The sequence below is a fragment of the Kogia breviceps genome, chromosome 5 (assembly GCF_026419965.1).
Source record: "Kogia breviceps isolate mKogBre1 chromosome 5, mKogBre1 haplotype 1, whole genome shotgun sequence".
Classification (NCBI taxonomy): Eukaryota; Metazoa; Chordata; class Mammalia; order Artiodactyla; family Physeteridae; genus Kogia; species Kogia breviceps.
Window position 1 is genome coordinate 57404108 of NC_081314.1, and position 21161 is coordinate 57425268.

General features: G+C 34.4%; 1 protein-coding gene across 10 annotated transcripts in view; it reads left to right on the forward strand.

Moving 5' to 3' along the window:
• The window catches only part of NLGN1 (neuroligin 1), a 902159-nt gene that overhangs the window by 402827 nt on the left and 478171 nt on the right, over positions 1–21161 (forward strand). The window lies entirely within an intron of this gene.

A 21161-nucleotide genomic window follows, 5' to 3' on the forward strand; every position in this document is an offset into this window, starting at 1 on the left:
TTTTTTGTTTTGAAGAAAAGTATAGAACAATATTTATTTTAAGTACTCTGAAATAGGCATAAACTTGCTATTCTACTTGTATAAGTTTATTTTTTATAGTATTGTCTGTGATTTGGTGGGTAAAATAACTATATCATTTAATAAGACACCTTTATCTGTGGTATTTTAGTTAAAGGTATTTGCTAAGAGTACAATTCATTACAAAAGTTTTGATTTTTAATCTTAATTGATCAAAGTCTTGTCCCTTTTTATGCTCTTAAAAGTTATCATTTGTGTTATTTGGGCACAAAAAGATACCTCACTCATTCTTTACTCTGAAATATTTTGAAAACATTATTTGAGTTATATTCTCCTTTATAATAATTGTTAATATAATTTATTTTAGCCATTGAGAATCAGTTTATTTTTCTCTTCAGTGTTAGTTATTATTATTCTAATCCCTTCTATGTAATCATAATCTCTGTTTATGCCAATCTCAAAATATAAAAAGGAATGAGTTTTGTCAATCAAGTTTGTGTGTCTTGGGGAAGGAGATATGTTAGCAAAGCAATGTGAGATCTTGATCTTTTTCTAGTTTTCTATTTTGAATTTGGAGGATGGTGGATGATATAATAGATACACTCTGTCAATGTAGATATAAAGTATTTCTGTACCATTGTTCAAGTATGCATTAGTTTCCCCATCATGTCTAATCATGCATTGCTTCAGTTATTCTTATAATTTCACTGCATGGGGATGAATGACTTCCCACCAATTAAAACTCTCTATATTAGAAGATATATAAAGAGATGTTAATAATTATCTTCTTAAATTAATCTTAAATATCATAGTGTTGTCATTTGTTTCTTAGGCAAGATTTGAATGTGAAGATCTGCACTATCTTTAATGTGTTTAACTTTAATCATGGCATTGTTTATAGCTTAGTTGTTTTTAGCGATTATTACTCTCATATTTTTGTGAACTTCTTAAATTGAAACTCCTGATGCAGTTACTAGTTTTCCAACTGAAAATTTCAGATTAGATGCGAAATTGTGGTAACAGTATTTTTAAGGACTTGAACATCCACAAAGTCATATACACTGATTTTATTTTAAAAAGTCTTTTGGCCATCCCTTATGTTGCCTCACTCTGTTACTCGTTGTACTCACATACAGTAAGAGCCCATAAAATAAACTGTGTTATGTTGGTATAAGCTTTGCCCATTTTAAAAAAATGTATTCAGAACTGATGAGGACCTGACTTTGATCCAATTTGAATCCTATATTCATGTTCATATCCTATCTTTAAATGCCATACTCTGAATAATTGGATTTCAGGACAAAAGATTAACCAGTTTAAAAGTGAAGAACTTGGTCTGTATAATGGCAGGCAGTGTTGGTGTTGATGATGGATGATTTTTCCAATGGTAAATATTTGTTCTGGCTCTACTGCAGTTTAGGATTTAACCTTTAGTTGGCTCCTTTGTTCCTCTTAAAGACGTGTAAACTAATAATCACCACTAAGAATCAGCTGTCCTTTATAGACCTCCTCTCAACATGATAAAGTACAAAACTTTGTTAGTGAAACGTTCTTAGGTGAGTTTTGGGACATTAGTTCTAGAACACATGTATTCTGGTCACTTCCTAAAATATGTGTTGGGCCTTGTGAAAATGTATTTAAGTGAATTAATTCATAAAGAATAAGTTATCGTAACATTTGTTTCAGCACACTTTGCCTGTGTGGTATACCACAGCCAGCTAGCTCAACAGCTGATCTGCCAGGAGAACTGCAACAATAAAGACTGTAGGGCTTTAGTTGTTGTTGTTGTTAATACGTTGTCTAACAGTAACAAGGTAAGCCAAGGTTTCTTGGGTGTGGGATCCAAAAGTATTGCTATTTAGTTGGCACTTGGAAGAGTTTTGGACATTAAGTAGAAAATAAAGTTTGATCCCATGTCAGAGGAAATGCTGAGCTGTGTTTTAATTTGGATGTTTTGGTGTTAAGGAAATGAATTTTGGGGTCCAATATACAAATTGGCTAATTATGAGACTTGCTCTCAGCTGATTGCCAGGATATATCAGGATGTCTGAAACAGATAATATAATTCATTTTGATTTGAATTTGCCATCCCAGAGGAGAAATATTACAAGTTTATTTGTTTTAGTAATAACTAAAAAGGTGATAACGTTTCAGTAAGAAATTTCATACAGCTATCTAGCAGCCAAATTTCCAGTTTAAAGTATTTAATGTTAAAAACATATTTTGTTCATTACAAAGAAGAATTAGCATAGAAGAAAAAAATACCTCCTATGATAGCATTGTTTTGAAGAAGATAGGAACAGGTTGGAGTTAGTTTCTCAACCAAGACCCTTTTGTGGTTTCCTTTGAAGTGGTAACACAGACTATCAATATCATTGCATTGAAAATGCTATTGGTGGTAAGGAAAACTGCAATAAGTTTGAAAAAAAGAAAAAGGCTAGGGGATAGTGGATTCTGCCAGGTAACCTCTCTTCCCCAGTTTCATCTTAGAGTTCTCTATAATCATATCTCATTCAGTCTCACACTTCTTTTAGTAAACATTTAGACTTTCTTTCACTTTTGGTTCTATACATTCTTTATCCTCAGCCAGTTTTAACTCTTTGTCCTTGGTTATCTAATACATGTTATATAAATGTCCTTTGAAATGTATTTAAAATAATTATTAATAGAGTTATTTTTAAATATTCTGGTATATAGTTAAAATAAAAATAAAACTTACCGTGTTGGAAACAGTGAGAAATGCTTTGATTAGGTGGTCTTAAGAGAGGAAAATAGTATTAAATATTTTTACTGTAAATAGGATAAACATATGTACTTATGGACAAGTGTTGAAAGAGAATATGAAATAAATTCTTCACTGTTAAGATGAGGTATTATACAGTAAATATATTTGAAAATAGAAACTATCCACATATATTTTCAAATATTAAAAATGAAAAAATACATTAACTAATTTAGTGTTAAAATGTGTTTCAGCCCCCTGTCTAAATTTAGAATAAAATTATGTTATGTTTTAGAGAAAAATTTTAAAAAATTATCTTTGTGGAGATCTACCTTAGGCAAACATAAGATTTTTATCTGATGGAAATTTAATAAGATACTTTTAGTTTGATATGGATATTTTAGAGACAATTATGCATTCATAATTCAAGCACATGTGATTTATATTAGAAAAACATTCTCAAAGGTTTCAGTACTACTGATATCTCTGGATATTTGGCAAATTTTTAGTAAAGGGTCTAATTAAATATTTTACTTAGTAATCTTATGTCTCTACTACCCATCTATGGAAAAAATAATAGAGTGCTAGTTTATTTACTAATTACATTTGAAGAATTACATTTAGCTAACTTCATAATGCCATATGAGGCTAAACCATTTAAAACAAGCTTTCATTAACGTTACTGTGTATCAATTTTAATGAACAACTAAATTTATATTTATTCTATTAGAAATGGTTGTGAGACCTGTTAATTCTTATAAACTATAATGTCTATGCAATAGTAATGCTTCAAGTATTATCAGACAAATGACAGAAATAAATATAACTTTGGTGTGGTCAGTCATCAAATATGTAACACTTGTTTGCAGAACTGTACATCTTCTATGCAGGATAAAAAGTAAGAACAATACAGTCCTTATCTTATCTTTAAAGAGTTTTCAATCTAATTGCGGGGGAAAACAAGCACTCAATAGAGAATAATAATTGATATTGTACTTCATAATAATATATATTTATTAATTGATTTGTATGTACATGGTCACTTGATATATAAAAAAAATCAGAACAACAAAGTAAGAAAGGAAGCATAGAATATCAGATGGGTCAATATGAATGCAGTGATCAAGATTCTTATTTGAATCTGAGCAGTCTAGCAGAAAGGAGATTTGGTAAACTCTAGGTAGTTATGATTTAAAAAGAAAAGCCTATTCATTTCTCAAGTGGCGCAATGTCTTGTCATTATTTTTCTTTTTTTTTGCATTGTTTTATTTGTTTGGCTCTAAATCCTAAAGCAAAGAAACAACTCTAAATGTGACCTTATATTTGAGACTAATATATAATCAATTATTAAATTTTATAAGATGATAATAACCCACTATCATCCAAATGTGTTCTTAGGAGGTGGGAGAGGGAATCAGTCTGTACTTGAAGAGTCAAAAATGTCTTCATGAACTTGATAGTATTTGAGCAAAACCATGAAGGATGGATTATCTCTGGGATTAACTAAAGAGCAGAGAGAAGGAAATTCTTTTCTATTTTTATTTATTCGTACTCTTTCTACTTCAAAAAAGTGGATGTAACTTGTGACAAACACACACATATAAATAGGTCGCTAAAATCATATTGAATATGAATACCCATACTATAAAGAAAGAGGCAGAAACTTAGACTATGAATATATACTGGAATTGAACATAAATGTATATCCCAATTTCCTAGAAGCAAGGTAAAAAGGATAATGGATTGAATTTCATAATTGTTATTATCAGATAAAGGAAACATATATATCTATATTTTATAAAAAATACACAAAGTTTCTTTTCACACTATAGTACAGAGAAATTTATCATGATTTGTTTTTAGTTGGAACACCAAGAAAAATATAGGAATCGTGTGTTAGTCTTTATGTCATTAGAAGATGCAGAAATATTCTCAAGCATATGATTATGTATTAACCCTCTGTAAAAGCCAAAGACATGATAATAAATGACCACAACTTCTATAGTGTCATTTCAGCAAAGAGGTAACCAAATACAATTCAAGTAAGAATTCACTTATAATAGGATAGAGCTAAAAACCAATTTAGAGCAATGACAGTTAACTGAGTCCATAGATTTTGTCTCTCAAATACCAGTTGTGTCAACTGAGTTTTAATAAGGGCTGGATGGTAATTAATTTTAGATTGAGTGCTAAAATGAACTCCTGGAGTAGAGATATTATTTGTCCTTTGGAAAAATAGAAACTTTAGGTAGATAATGATACAGTGCAAAGTAGACTGTTCATTATTTTTATTCTACTTTTTCCCTCCAAAATGGCAGGTTGCAATAAAAGCAATTATTTAGTTATACCCAAAACATAGAAAACCTGAAAGTAAGCATGTCAGTTAGTGTGAGTGTTAGTTAAAAGAAGTTAGTTTAAAAAACAAAAAAAAATGTTTTAGGTACAGTCATGTAATATCATTCATTAATTGATTAATTCAGCCATTCATTAATTCTGTATAAATTGGGCAATATTAAGTATCAGGCATACTTATTGAGCATATTGTGAAAAACAAGATGGATGTGATCTCTGCTGTCCAGTAGATTACTAGCTATTGGTGGGTATAGAAAATAAATGAATAATTACAAAAATGATGTCCTTTACATAGATAATGATTTAGTGCAAAGTTGACTTTCTTTATAATTACCTAGAGAAACAGTAAGTGCAGTGAGAAGGCAGCTAATCTATTCTACACACTCGGAAAAGGTTTCCCAGAGGAGGTGACATTCAGGTTTCCCTTTCTTATACTTTACTGAAAAAGGTCTTGTTGAGACTCCCCGGGGCTTCGAGATTGTCGATTCCATTGGTTACTTCTCTGTTCTCATCTGATTTCATCTCTCCATAGCACAGGACACAGTTAACCAGTCCCTTTCGGTCATGCTTGTTTCTTGGCATCACACCAGGGTTTCCTCCTGCCTCACGGTGTGCTCTTTCTCAGCCTCCTTTGCTAGTTCCTCCTCTCTTACCCTGATATCTAAATGTTGATGTGCCACTAAGCAGAAATTTTGGCTCCCTTTCTTCTCTCTCTACCATATCTCCCTAGGGGAATTTATGCATGGCTCTAAATGCCATCTGTAAATAAGTGACTTCCAAACTGTATCTTCAGGACTGACTCTTCCTCGGAGCATCAGACTTATGTATTTCTGCCTACCAACATCTCTAATGACTAATGAATATCTCAAGCTTAATGGCTAAAATATGTTGATTTTCTCAGGTCTGCATATTTCATTGTCTTTCACACCTAGGTTATAATAATACTTGCAACAACAGTAATGACCATCACAGGCACATTCATTGAGAACTTATATTCCAAAGCTGTTTGGGCAGTTTGTATAGGTGACATTTTTTTTGGCTCCCCATTGGGTAGTCCAAGGATTACATTATTAAATTCCCACAGTAAGCTTATGAGGTAGGGTTGTTATTTTCCTGATTTTATAAACACAGAAACAAATGAGTAGAGAGGTTAAGTAACTTATTCACAGTCATATGGTCAGTGTTAAGTGGTGGAGCCAGAATTCTAACCAGTGTTCTCTTGGCACAGTCAGTGTTCTCTTGGGCACAGCCCTGCACTGATGGCATCGGCACTGCCATTTATCTGGACGATCAAGCAAAACCTCTAAAAATTTTTTCCGATTTGTCTTTCCTTTAGGCTGAATATCCAATTCATCAGCTTCTCTTACTGAATTGTTCCAGCGTACACCCTGGGTCTATCTCCTTTCCATTTCCCCTCTGCCAAACTAAGCCAGTTCTCCTTGAACCTCTTATATTATTTATCTCTTTCACTTTTGCTCCCTACCTGTAATTCATTCTCCACACAGCAAAATCAAATTATCTTTTTAAACCATAAATTATACCAGCTCACTTTTCTGCTTATACCCTCCACTGGCTTCCTGACTGTTCATTGAGAATAAAATCCAAACTCCTTTCCTGCCCTGTCTTACAAAACCCTGCATGAATAGGTATCTGTATCTCTCAGTACCTGTACCTCTTGTACCTGTATCTTTTAGTTTGTCTCAAAATACTCTTCCTCTCTATGCAAGCCATCTTTTGTTCTCCATACACACCAAACTCATTCCCATTTTAGGGATTTCATACTTGCTCTTCCCTCGGCCCCAGATCTTTGTGGGGCCAGTTCCTTATTCTACTGATTTGGTTTAAATGTCTTCTTAGAGAGACTGTCCATGTTCATCCAATCTATAAAGAGCCACCATGTTACAGGTCATCTACCTTTTAAAATTCTCTCTATTACATTGATCATACCCAATTACTTCCTATTTATATTTGGATATTTTTGTTTGTTTTATTATTGTCTAGCTCTCTAAACCCTAAAGTAGTCCCTGGTACATGGTATTCGCTCAAAAAATATTTGTTAAATAACTTTAAAGTGGATCTGAAGAATCACTGGGTAGTGATTTGATGTGGTCATGGAGTGAAGGAGGCCAGGTTTGAGGCAGAGAAAAAGTCTGGGTGAAAGCCAGGGGAAGAGAGAGGCTTGGCGTGTTGAAAGAGATGAGCAAAGCCAGCTGGAATGCTTTGAGTAAGGAGTGAGCAGTGTCAAGTAAGGCTGAAAACAGGCAACAGGCCACACAGCATCTCATTAAAGATTTAGGAATTCTAAGAACAATGAGAAACAATGATAGGGCATTGAGCAGATAAGTGAAATGATTAGATTTGCATTTTAAAAAGTGTGTTGAGGGCTTCCCTGGTTGTGCAGTGGTTGTGAGTCCGCCTGCCGATGCAGGGCACGCAGGTTTGTGCCCCGGTCCGGGAGGATCCCACATGCTGCGGAGCGGCTGGGCCCGTGAGCCATGGCCACTGAGCCTGTGTGTCCGGAGCCTGTGCTCTGCAACGGGAGAGGCCACTGCAGTGAGGGGCCCGCGTACAACAGAAAAAAAAAAAAAAAAAAAAAAAAAAGGTGTGTTGAGTAGGCCTAGACCTTGATCAAAGTTGACATTCTGCTATGGATACAAAAAAAACATGGCTTGTGCCTCATTAGGGTGAGATGCTTGGTAAAGTAAGTGAATGAGACAGATATTTCACTCATAGAGGATCAAGGGATAAGCTGGGCACTGCCTGACTCAGGTGAGTATGGGAATCTGTCTTTTATACAAAGAGCAACACAGGGGTTTTGCTGCTTTTCCTTCCTTTTTTTGATAATGGAAAGAATCAAACCATCATTGTGGAGAGCTCTACTGAATTCCTGCTTTGAGGAGTATGAATCAATATGATCAGTATTATTCCAGAGACTGGCCAATATAAAAAACTGTAATAAATTACTGTATTATGATGTCTTCTTATTTGAGTTTCTGTGTTATTAATATGACCTCATTTAAGTTCTGGGTTGTCCTAAAACAGAGACTTTTTTTTTTCAATTCTAAGACAAAGTTGGACATCTGTGGTTTAAGATTTCATTAAGATCAGTGATTTTGAATAAGGCCTAGAACATAGAAGAAACATTTCCCTCATTTCTAGTCAAGGTGTTCTTCTGGGGCCAGAATTGAACAACAACTTTCAGGCATTCAAAAGGACTGCAACTCACCAATACATGAACAAAATTATATTTTGTTTCCTTTTCAGAGCAGAGGCCATCATCTTAACTCATTCATTCATTTATTCACTCATTAATTCCACAAACATTTAATATATGCCCATGATTGGTTCCTGGTAGTTGGGGGTCTGTGTTCACAATGTTGAAAAAAGATCAGACCCAATCCTTCCATTCTGAACCTCACAGTGAGTAAAAAGATTTCTATTAAACAAGTAAACAAAACTATTAGCACAAATTTTTATAAGTTGTATTTCCAAAAAGAATAGACTGTTAAGAAAAAGAATATTTGTGGTAAAATGTAGACTGAGAACTTTAGGAAAGGCCTCTATGTACCTTTCATGCCAGCACAGTTGTAGTTTTTAGTTTTTGTTTTTCTCCGTGCATTTACACAGTTAAATGTTAAAAGATAGATAAATATTTTGAAATAATTTTAAAAGATATAAGATAATTAGAAGCAAAAAAAGTCACTTAAACAAGCAGCTGGGGTAAAAATGCAAAAATCCAAACGAACAAGCAGACCACCCACAATCAACCAGGCAGAGTTCTCTATCAGAATTAAGTGAGCAAAATTGGTTTGTGAAATACAAATAGATAGGGAAAGAAACCCAGGGGAGGACTAGCTCTTAGCTATTGGATCTATAAATTGAGAGCACAACAGAGACAATTGAAGATGTCCTCCCTCACCTGCCTTATATCCCTGAGATGATCTATGCAAAGTAGTAAGTTAGTCCCATTACTGATTTTTTTATTATTATTATTAAATGGAGATATGGGTCTCTTCTTCATCCAGCGTCAGTTTTTTCTCTTTGTTCCAAACAAACAATGAGGGCTTGGAATTTGCTTTTAAATTTGGTTTGCTTTCAAATGATCCTTTCCTCCCTCTGGTGAGTCCTCAATATCAGACCAAGGCAGGACTCCCCCAGCTTCCCATGACCTAATGCCATAGTCCTTGATATTCCACTCACTTTCAGTACTTTGCCTTAAACACGTACTGCAATTTCATCTGCCAGGACATCTCATGAGGTCTTTCTCTTTTTCTTTCTAAAGTCTTTCCTTGAACTACTTCATAAACATTCAAATTTTGCTCCTTTTCCTTTCTCTTCCTATTTTTAATTGGCAGAGTTTAAAATTTTTTTAATTACTTATATTTGCTTCCTTCCTTCTATTTCTATTTCTGCTAACTGTTCACCTTGCGTTAACAGGCCTTCTAGCTGACCTTCCAGCCTCTAGACTCAAATGTATGTGTCATTTCATTCCACACCACAAGCAGGCAAAATACCTTAAAAATACAAGAACATATCAGTTTTGTTGTTTTGTTGTTGTTGTTTGTTCTGTTTTGTTTTGTTTTATTTTCCTCTGGTCTACATCCTTAAATGGTTTTCATCAACTCTGGAATCCATTCCAGATTTTTCCTGCCATTCCAGATCTGCTAAAGTATGTTGCTTTTCGTCTTAGCAAACTATATCTTCTATTCATTTCTGGAAAGTCCCTTCCACACAATCCAGAATGACTTCTTCACAGCCTACCTGGATCATTTCTAACCACTTACTTGCCACATTTTGCCCAGTCTCCAGGACTCAGCTATCACCCTACCTTCTGCAAAACTAACCCAGGCCAGATTGATCTATCTCTTCTTTCTGCTTCCATAACCTTCACTTTGGCATGCAGAATGCATCTATTAACTGCTTAATATAGTAGCTGCCTTGCAACCCAACTGGTTTTCCAGTTTCCTTAAGATGAGTAGAGTACTCTGCATATATAATTCAAAAGCCATTAATAGGCATGCAAATTAATTCACTGTGTCCTCTTCTCAGGATATACATGTCTTAGGATACAGAGCAGGTGGAAGTAATGGTTGCTGGTAGAGGATGTGGATAGTAAAGAGTAGTAACCATGTCCATACACAGGCCTCATGCCTAGTCCCACGTAAATGAGGTTAGATCTTGTTAATGGTAGCAATACTTTGCCCCCAGTAGCAGTGGCAAGAAAAGCCCCTGGATCCTCTGGAGAAACACCCTGTGTACTGGAACGGTAACACATAAAAGCTATAATTTATTTTAAACTGATTAGTGATTTCTGCATTTACCATGCATTTAATATTTACAGTATTCTGTTTTCTGCTTAGCACGGGGTAAGTGAAAAGATTGGTGTTCCTGAGCAATAGATAAAAACAGTGTTAAAATACCACTCTTTGAGTTGAAATATATACAATATGGCAGAAAGGATAACTATTGACTTTATATGTGTAATGGGTTATGAAATTCATAAATTTTTTGAACTCAGCTTAGGGTTGCTCTTTTGTAAAGACAAAGGGAAAAAAAAGGAAAAATTTTTTGTAATTTCTTTAACTTTGCCTTTTGATACTTTACCTATCTTGAATAGCATTACAGGTGCTCAACTATTGCCATGAACAGACAGCGGTTGGGGTGAGAGATCGTAAACTGACTGTTGATTACCCACATCCCAACCCATTTTTTTCTGATAGTGCAGTTAGGACCATAGGTTTAAATATTATTCTTTGAAAATTTTTCCATATATGAGACAAGTTATATTTCTTAACTGATTTGTATATCAATAAAGTCACCATTTAGAAATCTTTCTAAGGAGCTGAGAAATATCCCTGAGATGAGACAGATCTAAGAGAAATATTAATTTCTGTTCTGGTTTGTGCTAGCTTCTTGTATTTGAGCTTTGAAAAACAGCACCTTTTCTAGAAAAGTCAGTTCTCATAGAGAATATACAACATACTCAAATAGAAATAAGTTTTTAAAAGGATTTTTGTGTTAGTATCATCATAATTAGGAACAGTTTTTCTGATAGGAAATATGTAACTATTCTTAATGTTATTTAATTGTGCTATAATTTTTTTTTCATTTTATATGAAAATAAGCTTTAACAAATATTCATTATTCCTTTTTAACATAAATAAAAACATTGTTCCCCTACATAGTGTTTTCCCTTGAAACATATCATAATGTTATCTGTTTAAACTCATAAGAAATTTGTTTTTCAGAATGTATGTTCGACCCTTGTGTTTTAGAGCCAATATGTAATATTTACCAAAGCAGATTTTTTTTTTAGCCTACAGTTTATATTTGGGTTAATTTTCTAGAAGAACATGTTTAGAGGGACCACAGCAAGCCTATATAACTGTTCCCTAATTACAGGCAACTCTGCATTCAAATGAGTAGTATCTACATACTTCCTTAGGAATACTTCACCATAAGTTATATAATCCTGATATTTAGAAAGGTTATTAATGACATATTAAATAAACACCTATTTTTACCCTTCCATTTTCTAGAAAGTATTTGTGGCAGCTTATCAGAGTACATACAATAAAATTATAGTTATATGTAAATAATGAATCGGGTTTATAGAAAATAGAAGACATGGAAAAGGGGAAAAAACAGTCTCAAAACATTTTCAGAGTTGATGATTTGGGCTCTGAGCTGGGACTCTACCAAGTTTCATTTATGTTTAATTGTGAAACATGACAATTCTTCGAGAAATCAAAGATATTCCAGGCATTGAGTTTTTCAAAAAAAGCTCCTCATGTGTTATTTCATGTTCAAAGGACAATTGTACAAATAGAATTCTATGATGAAAATGCTTAAAAATAAACAGCCCAAACCCTGTAATTTAAGCTTAATTATACACCATATTTTGATGTGCTCTATTTACCTACAATCATCTACCCATAGGTTACCTATTCTCTACCTGTTGCTAGAGTCCAGCAAAAGGAATCTTTCAGATAAAGAGTAGGTGGGGGCAGGGGATGTTGAAAATAAAGCATGTAGAGGGATGGATTTTTAATCAATGTACACATTCTGTAAGTAAATTTTCTCATTGGATATTTGTTTTGTATGAGAAAACTACTAATTATCTTATTTTGCTGACCCATTATTATTATAGGCAAACTGAATCAGAGAGTTTGGATTAAAAAAACCAAAAGCCTCTCTTTGGCTGGCCCAGTTCATCTGCTATTCTTAAGAGGAAAGGATAATATACTTAGTTGTTGTTGTTGTTTTTTTTTAATGGTATCATATGATCAAGAACCCAAATTTGTTGCTGTCTGTTATTCTCTTAAAAAGATCAACTTGCTATATTATCTTTTTTTCTTTCTTTTTTCAGTCCTCGTTGCTCCAGTCTTTACATAGAAGTAAAAAATCTGCTCTTTTTCTGAAGTAGAATTAAAATTGGGTAACTACAATTTAATGTCATGTCAGTTAACTGTACATGATTTCTATATGACTCAGTAGATGTCAGTGGAAATTCCTGGTTGTATTAAACTGAGTAAACCCTAATTTAAAGTATCTTCACATTATTTTAAAGTTGTATATATACATGTACTTTTTCAGGTTAAAAAAATGATCTGTTAGTCTAGTTTTGAATCTTGCAAAAGTTATGGAGCTATTCTCCTAAATGTTCCTTTTGTAAAACTCCCTGTCTAGCACTTACTGCTTCTAGCCCAGCTGCCCAATAGAATTATAATGCAATTGATATATGTAATTTTAAATTTTAGAGTAGCCACATTAAAGGAAGGTACAAAGAAACAGGTAAAAATTAATTTAAAAAATTTTATTTCATTCAACTTAATATTTTATTCAACCAAAATATAATCATTTCTAGATTGAATCAACACAAAATTCTTAATGAACATTATGTATTTTTTCTGTTTTGCAATAAGGTGTATATTTTAAACTTACAGAAGGGCTCAATCCATATGCTTATTTCCAACAGATAAAGTAAAATGTAGTCCTACCAAAATAATACAGTTGAGTTTAACAGAAAACAGTATTTGATACTGCTTTGTTTTTCAAATTAAATAAAAATTTTAATTATAGTTCTGTAACACAAAGCACATTTTAAGTGCTCAATAGTTGCATGTGGATAGTGGCTACCATACTGGGCACCATTTATTCTAGACCAAGGTTCCCCAACCCCAGGTCGCAGACCAGTAGTGGTCCTCAGCCTGTTAGGAACCAGGTGGCAGAGCAGGAGGTGAGCGGCCTGCGAGTGAGGAAAGCTTCATCTGCCGCTCCCCATTGCTCGCATTACTGCCTGAACCATCCCCCTCCCCACAAAACCGGTCCCTGGTGCCAAAAATTTGGGGGACCTCTGCTCTAGACTGTTGTTTCTTAACTTTTTTGATTATACTCACCTGTTAAGATACATTTTTGAAGTAAGAACCCTCAGTTCATGGATATATTTGTAAATGATATACATATATTATGGTACTAATATATTATCTGTATTATAAAAATACATAGAAGACAGAAGTTTTAAAGATGAAATATTTTAAAACAATGGTTATTTTATCTTACTCATTTTTTTAACATCTTTATTGGAGTATAATTGCTTTACAATGGTGCATTAGTTTCTGCTTTATAACAAAGTGAATCAGCCATACATATACATATATCCCCATACCTCCTCCCTCTTGTATCTCCCTCCCTATCCCACCCCTCTAGGTGGTCACAAAGCACCGAGCTGATCTCCCTGTGCAATGTGGCTGCTTCCCACTAGCTATCTATTTTACATTTGGTAGTGCATATATGTCCATGCCACTCTCTCACTTCATCCCAGCTTATCCTCACCTCACACCAGTCAGAATGGCCATCAGAAAATCTACAAACAATAAATGCTGGAGAGGGTGTGGAGAGAAGGGAACCCTCTTGCACCTTTGGTGGGAATCTAAATGGCTACAGCCTCTATGGAGAACAGTATGGAGGTTCCTTAAAAAACTAAAAATAGAACTATCTTACTCATTTTTAAGCACATTTAAAGCCATGTGCTTAAAAAGCATTGCTATGTTTAAGATATTAGTTTCATGTTTTGTCATCCAGATATTCAGAAGACTGTTTCTAAGATCAGTCTAATGTTTAGTTTTAATGGCAGTTAGGGTTGAAAAAGATGATTCACAAAGACACCAAAGTACATTTAAGGAGCAGTTCATTACTAATCATAGTATATTTAAATCCATATAATGTCTTGATAATTCTGAAGGCTGAATTCTTGTTAGATAGGATTAGACTGTCATGGTTTCTGCCTTGGAATGTAGTTGGCTACAAGCTCACTCTTAACAGAAAAATAAAAGTGTCATTTTGTGTCTTATTGTTACTTGTAACAACTTCAATCTGTGGATTTATTGCAGGAATCCTTTGAAGCCACTTGCTCCCTGTGAGTGCTAGTTTTGTTAAAATTAGATAACATAAACAATAAATCTACCTAACTGGGCTCATGTAATGTACAGTATGCCTTAGAACAACGAAATTAACAAGGACATAAAAGGCTGCTAGGCAATGTCCTCCCTGCCCTCAGGAGTCATCATGCACTGTGTATGACATGTGTATGTGACATTTGCACATAAATGGTGTGTTTCATTTACATACCCAAGGAAGGCTTCAGTGTCATTTTGTATATTAGAAAAGTTAGATTTCTTTTTTCTTTATGGTAGGTAAATATAAATATATGTTTTGCTATTTTCTTCTTCCACTCCTTTGAATCACATCGTGACTCCCTTGGGCAAGCACTTACCATTATGAAGACTACTGATCTAAGTTTAAATGTTCCTCATCATAAGGAGTATGATTCAGTGACATTATGTACAGATATTATGGTTTGAGGATTTTTCTCTTATTGATCATTGGTAGTAGTTTCAATATATCTAATATAAGTAGCTAGAAATATCTTTCATTGTCTAACATTGAACACCATGATATTCTTAAAGCAGATTAGAAATTTTATATGGGCTCTTTCAGCTTTGTGAGTATATAAAAACTCCATCCAACAATCTCACAGCCTAAAGAAGGAAAAATCCACTTAATCTTCCTCAAACTGTTCCCAAGAGAAGAGCACAGAAAACTGTGCCAGCCAATGAACAAATGCAAGAGTGGAGGTATTAAGATCTCTATTTAAAAAATATTTCTCATTTCATTCACTTCATAAGAATTCAAATTAGGCTTTATTGCATTTCAGATTATGATACTCTGCTAAAAGGGATTGAGAAAGCTTTTTAGCAAAAAAAAACTTTTTTAAAGGATGTTTTAAAATGTTGGAAGTATGATTTTCATTTATTTTTCACTTATTTGCAAATGCCATTATGATAATGAGCACTTACAAAGATCCTTTTTCATATTTCATGGTGTAAAAAAACATAAGCATATGTCATTTTTCAAAACTTTCAACTTGATTGTGCTTTGTATATCCTTTGCTTGGCTTGCTATATTTGTAGTGGCTAATATCAGTAAAATGTATTCTATTATTTAATATTTTCCTTTCTTTCCTATTTCCCCCAAATATAAGGCCTTTTATTAGTCAAAAAATAATTGGTGTTTACACCCTGCTCTCCAAACTCAAGAACTTTCCGGACAAATTTGTTGGATGCTCATCTCTATGTAACATGATCTTACCTACAGGGTGCTTGATATGCTCTTTTCCACTAATGAGAAGTAGATCTAAGAAGATTAGATCAAAGGAATGATAAAATTGAAATCACCATATGCTTCTTTTCTATTATTCAAATTATCAAATTATTTGATTGGTCCTATTATTTCAGATTCTAAAATACTTGAGGTTTCCCAGGTGAAATATTACTCATCTTCTACTCTAAGATATTTTCTCTCAGATAGCTAAGAAGGAGCTTAATCCTAAATTGTGATTTTGGTTCATGTTGTAGAGCAGATTACAGTTCATTTTTAGTCAAGGCTCTGATGGAAATAGGCAAGGTTAAGCCACCTCAGTGAAAATGGACACTCATTTCCTACTTTACTAATGTAGTTGCACCCATGAGACATACTTATTCAAGAAGCTGACAAATTTATGCAATTTAATTCCAGAGTGTTTTTTATAACAAAGAGTGCATTGACTATTGACTGTGTGTGTGTGTGTGTGTGTGTGTGTGTGTGTGTGTGTGTGTGTGTGTTTAAATAGGAGGATGTTTCTCTGTTAGTCAGAATATGCTAAGTTTTGCTGCAGCAATAAAAACAAAATATCCGTGGCTTAATATGACAAACTGTTTTTTTCTCGCTCACTCAAATTCTTTTGGAGATACAGGCAACTCTCTTGATCATCTGTCCTCTGTGTGACATTTCTATAACTCAAACTGTCTTGATTATGACCTGTGTCTCTGCCATCGCAATACATGGCCTCCTTGTTTCCTGAGGCAGAGGAAGATCACAGAATTTCACATAGGCTTTCATTGCCTCAGTTCAAAGTAACTGATGGCGTTGGCCACAAGTGATATGCCTCCAACTAACTGCAAGAGGGCCTGTACACATAGGGAAGCAATAGAACGTGTTATTACTATTTCAGCCATGATGCTTTAGTCATTTAAGGCAACACTTAAACATTGTGTGTCTGATTTCTCAGAGATTCATTCTAAGGTTCTGTCTGAATACTTTACCTTAAAAAGCCAGTTTGCAGTGTTTTGAAAATAAGGGCTTCTGGTGAAGATATTGATAATGATTCATTCATTTGAAAAACAATAATTAAATGGTTAATTTATCCTAAGCTAGATATTGGGGATACAAAGAGGAGTGAAACATAATCTTTCTGCTCTTTAAGAAGCTTACTGATTTGTGAAAAAGATACTTAAACTTATACATTATGAGTTCTCTCACTTATTCAACAAGTATTTATTTATCACCAGTTAGGTGCCAAGTCCTTATGATAGGGATCAGGACGAAGTTTCTGGTTCATAGTGATTATATTCTACATGAGGGTAAGGAGAGTATATAGGAAATCTAAAATAAAACAAAAAAGTTATATCAGAGAGTAGTAAGTACTGCAAGGAAAAGTAAAACATTATGATGCTCAGAGATGAAGCTAAAAAATCTACTTTAGATTAGGTGATCAGAAAAGACTGCCTAAGGTTGGGGCCCTGACTGCTGAGACCTGAGGGGCCATCCATTCCAAGATGGAGGGACACAGCATTATGGGGAAAGACCAGGAAGGACCAACTTCCTTAAATTGTGATTAGTTAGACTAGAGAAAACAGACCAGTGGCGCTAGAGCACAACATATCAGGAGTAGTGTGATAGGGATTGAATTTGGAGAGGGAGGCAAAATGTAGATTACATAGGGTCTGTATAATGAGATGAGCATTCTAGTGAAGCAATGTAAATAAGCTTATGCTATTTAGGGGCACCAAATTGGACCTATTATCTTACAGCAGGGCAGAGATCAATGAGAAAAACTGCTTGGGGAGAAAGAGTTCCTGAGCTGGATTTTAAAGAATGAATATGAATCAGCTGGCCCAGAACAGTTGAGGGTCAGCACATGCAGGGAATGTTAAGTTGTACATTATTATTAGAGCTGAAAATGAGAGGAAGAGAATTGTAAATATATATCTGACTGTGCCGAGAATTTGGAGGCATGGACAGCAAAGGCACAGCACCTTAAGCCATTTTATTTTTGTGGGCCCCACAAAAATATCAGACAAAATTGTACCATTTCTCACATTAACATTTTGCTTATCTAAAGAAAACAAAATTAAAGGATGTTTTATAGTTTTCATAATCATGAGTTTGCTAAAATCATTCCTATGATTGAAGCTTCTTCATTTTATATATATATATATATATATATATATATATATATATTATAATGGCATGATTTGTGTTGCTGTCATGTTATGTAGACACTTATTTAAATACATTAATTTTGACATTGCAGATTTCTTTCTGTAGTGTGAATTCTGTCATGTTTTTCAGGACTTAAACTATTTTAAAGGCCCTTCAGAAGCTTAGGAGATTTAAATAACTAGGCTGAGGGTATATGTCCAGAAATAGGCATCTCTTTCTATGTGATAAAGACAGGTGGTTCCAGGTAGTAAGAGTCCTTCAACATTCATCCAACTAATATTCACAGACTACTCTACCATGCTAGATGTTGTTTTAGGTACTGGGGACACAACAGCAAGCAAGAGAAAAAATTCTCTTCCTTGTGCCTTATATTCAAGTGAGAAGAGAAAAGCAATAAACAAAATGAATAAGTAAAATACAGGAGTATGTTATGATAGTGATAGGTGCTGAAGAGAAAAACACATCATAGAAGGTAGATGGGAAATTTGAAAAAGGAGTAGTGAATTTTAATAGGGTGGCCAGAGAAGGCTTTGAATAAAGACCTGACTGAGAGTCTGTACCAATAGATATCTGGAGAAGAGGGTTTTAAGCAGAGGGAAAAGCAAAAAGCAAAGGAACTGAGCTGAGAGAGGGACTATGTGTATTCAAAAAACAGCAACTCAGCCTACAGATAAGTCAGATAGGCCCTGGGGACTCTGCAGATGATGCAGAATTGCCTTTGGAGGGAATGTGGCTTCTTTTTTTTTCTTTCCCTGAGTAATATGGAAAGGCTTTCAATGGTTTTGAGCAGTAATACCATGACCTGAATTACTTTTTAACTGTGATCTTTTGGCTTCTGTGCTGAGAATAGGTTGGAGGCGAGCAAGAGTGTATGAAGGGCGATTAGGTAGGAGGCTACCATGATTATCTAGGCAAAATATGATGGTAGCTCAGACCAAAGTGGTAAGTGTAGAGGTGGTTAGAAGTGGCTGGATTCTGAGTGTTTTGAAGATAGAGCTGATAGGATTTGAAGGATGGACTTAAAAAGTCAAGAATAGTTCTAAAGTTTTTGTCCTTAGCCACAGCAAGAGGGAGCTTCCATATCCTGAGAAGATGGTGGGAGGAACAACTTTGCAGTGGTGCGGCAGGAGCTCAGGTCTGGATATCAAATTGGAAATGCCTATTAGGTATCAAAGTGGAGGTTTCTACTTGGTAATTGGATATGCAAGTCTGGAGTTTAGGGGAGAGGTCCAGGGAGAAAGAAAAACTGGGAAAATTAGTGGTTTTACATAATCCAAATAATCATGACTTTCAGGGTTTGTATTCTTTTGTAGGGTTTACCTGATTTGTTTTCTCAAATCTGTTTCATTCAGATTTTTATGTTTTTCTTCTGCCCTCTTATATTCTAACAGTTAACATGCAGCCCATCTTCTTTAATACTTGGCCTTGAGCATAGTCATATATCTAACAGTTTTAAAAATCATCTGTGATGTTTTCTTCTTATGTACAGCAAATAGGTAATTGATCCCAAGATGCCCTGCTGATTGGCCATAATTTTATTTTCAAGATGAGTTTTAGCAGGTTATAGAATAACTGGAGTTGGGGTATGTACATATATGTATTATATATGTGAATGTATATATATATATAATATATATATATGTATGTATATGAATATATATATTCAATCAGTTTATCAATATGTTTCCATGTGTTTAAGCAGTGTTTTTATTTTTACTTGGACTTATCTGAGCATGTTAAAGAGATACCTATTTAATATAGTAAGCTATGCATACAGCCCAACCTGTCTCATCAAGATTTATAATTCTCTAATTTCATAGGTCAGTTAATAGGATCCCCATTCAGCTCCCAGGCTGTCATAACTTATGACATTCAAGTGTATGTTTCCGTATGGTTTTAGCCAAGGGAATTCATGTAGCCAGTGAAGCAGAGAGAGGAAAGAAGATTGCCATACTTGAATCTGTACCATCAAAATGACAAAATGGGTCTATAATAAACAGTAAGTTAGTGCTTGATATACCTACAGCATCATCTGTAATGCACAACAGGCAAGTTATTTATGAAATGAGCCTCTTGAAAATATATAGCTCTTATAATATGAATCTCATTTCTATGTTCCTTCTAAAAAAATAGTGTGGCATTATCCATCTATTTGGAACACATGGTTGCTTTATTATTTTTTTTAAAGTATGATGACACCATAGAGCTAGGAAATATTGAAGAAATTCAATCATGTAACAAATGGAACCCAACTATTTTTAAAAATATGTTGTGATATTTAGCTTTTTTAAAATTTAGGAAAAAATAAAATACAATTTTCTAGAACACAAAGTAGGCTGTGCTAGTGTTAGGCATGTATTATTTACAAAAGTGGGAGAGGGCTTCCCTGGTGGCGCAGTGGTTGAGAATCCACCTGCCGATGCAGGTGACACGGGTTCGTGCCCCGGTCTGGGAAGATCCCACATGCCGCGGAGCGGCTGGGCCCGTGAGCCATGGCCGCTGAGCCTGCTCGTCCGGAGCCTATGCTCCGCAATGGGAGAGGCCACAACAGTGAGAGGCCCGCCTAGCACCAAAAAAAAAAAAAAAAGTGGGAGAGCTTCTCAATAAAAGATCTGTTTAGTTTGCAACTGATAGTCAATAAAATTTTCTTTCTGGAGTGATCATTTAAATTTGCAACAGTAAAACTTAGGCCCAAATGTTTTTGTTGGGAACACATTTCATTGTCAATAATCTAAGTCAGCGGTTTATTCATTTTAATAGAGATGTAGTATATATTGAACAATATACATGTTATTATTATATGCAATTAATATAGATAATAATATAGTCAATATTGCATGTACACACACATTCTTTTATCTATGTCTTCTCTATCTCCAAGATGATTTAAAATAGCATTTGGCTACCACAGATACATAAAAAATTTTTAATATTGAATTACAGTCATGAGTCACAATCCAAGAATACTAGATGTTTCCTTCCAGGAAGAAAAAAAGAAGTGGTCATCTGTCTTTCTCACCTTGAAAATGAGAAACTTAGAATTGGAGAATGAATATAGCTCCATAGACTAAAGGAAGTTAGAAAAATAATAGATTTACATATCACTTTGACATTTATGAATTGTTTTCACAGTTCTTTTCTCATTTGATCCTCATAAGATCTCTGTAAAGTTGACAAGGCACATATTAATAATTCCAGTTTGTATGTGGGACGTGTGAGGCTCAGTGATGTTAGTAAGGATGGCACT